Raw genomic sequence first — 1,439 nt, forward strand, 5'->3', positions numbered from 1 at the left:
AGAGGCCTCTCTCCCCCCACTCTCAGCCACGGAGAACTGGGCTGGCTGCTGGATCCCCCAGAGGATGGGGTAAGTGTGGGGGGAAGGATTTGGGGAGATTCTAGGGTGAAGGCCAGTGGGAATGGGGGCGGAGAGGTGGGTGGAGAAACAGAAAAGAGCAGGAAAAATTGGAAGCGTCTCCTCCTGGAGGGGGAGGGGAGGCTGAGTCAGTGCTTCCTGAATAGGGTTGGGGGGTCAGAAAGCATCCCACGGGGGATGCCCTACTCCTCCCCCAGGCTGCTGTCTGGTGAATATTCCTGGGGGGGGAGTGCCAAGCATCCAGGGAGCAAGCCTTGCGGGGAAGGGAGAAAACACTGGAAACATTCCTGGTCTCAACTCCATTCATCCCAGTGGAGTTGCATGGGTGGGTTTCAGGGAGCCAGGGAACCCCATAAAAGTGTGTTCTAAATCCTTTGTGGGAATAGTTTGCTGGAGAGGAGAGCCAAAGCTTTCTTCAGATTCTTCGAATGTTAAAAGCTGCTCCCCAGGGGTGCCGCGCCCTTGGCACCATGTCCATATCTCCCAGGTAGGCTCCGAGCACCGCCATAACAGTGCTTGAGGATGGAGAGCCTGTGCCAAGGGCCTTCCCTCCCAGGTGTCCCTCAGACCTAGGGACAGAGGTCAGTTGAACTGAGCAGAGGTCAGTTGTGGGTGGGTCCAGGGAGCATATTTGGACAAGAAGTCCAGAGTACATCCTGCTGCTACTCAGCAGAGCTGGCCACAGAACCTCCGGAGCTGCCTCAGTGGACAGACTTGCTGGTCCCGGACCCTACTCCCTAGGCATTGTCTTCCTTACTGTCCCTGAGAATTCAGCCCAGGCCTTTCTAGCGTCAGAGTTACTTGCTGTCCCTCCTTCCCTCTGGGTCTGAGGGTCCTGGCTTCATTCTCTGCTGTACCACAGAGTGGCCTGTAATTATAGTTAATAGACTAAACCATAATATATCCTCCAGGAGTGGCTGTTTAGAGAATCTGAGATTAGGCCAGCCCTAATAGGCGCCTCGTCTCATAAACCACTTAATCACCCCACGACAATGGCTATACAGGTCCATCTGCTGGCTCCCACGGGCCCCTGCTGCCCCGACCCACATAGCTCTTCCCTAATTGGGCCAGAAAGAAAGGAAGGACCCTTTCTCTATCTTGCTGAGAAAATAGCCTTGCAGTCCCAAGGCAAGAAGAAAAATCCAGCAGTGCTGCACACCCACCCCCTACCTTGTTTGTCCCTGTCCTTCTCCTCAACACACACAAATACACACACACTCAGAGCCAAGCTCCCCAGGATGCCCCCTGTGTAGCAGCCAGCAGTGCCTGAGTGCTGAGTGAAAGATTCTTCATGCGGGTCCTGGAGGGTGGGTTCTCCCCCATCTGTCACTGCTGGCACTGGGAGAGGCAGTTACAGCTGG

General features: G+C 55.3%; 1 long non-coding RNA gene across 1 annotated transcript in view; it reads left to right on the top strand.

Moving 5' to 3' along the window:
- Positions 1-2: 2 nt before the first annotated feature.
- The window catches only part of LOC104867631, a 14,743-nt gene continuing 13,306 nt past the window's right edge, over positions 3-1,439 (top strand). The window contains exon 1 of the long non-coding RNA XR_004518154.1: positions 3-69. This is a non-coding gene — a long non-coding RNA (uncharacterized LOC104867631). The remainder of the gene's footprint in view (positions 70-1,439) is intronic.

Source organism: Fukomys damarensis, unplaced genomic scaffold, assembly GCF_012274545.1.
Source record: "Fukomys damarensis isolate Sample0158 unplaced genomic scaffold, DMR_v1.0_HiC HiC_scaffold_19, whole genome shotgun sequence".
Taxonomy (NCBI): Eukaryota; Metazoa; Chordata; class Mammalia; order Rodentia; family Bathyergidae; genus Fukomys; species Fukomys damarensis.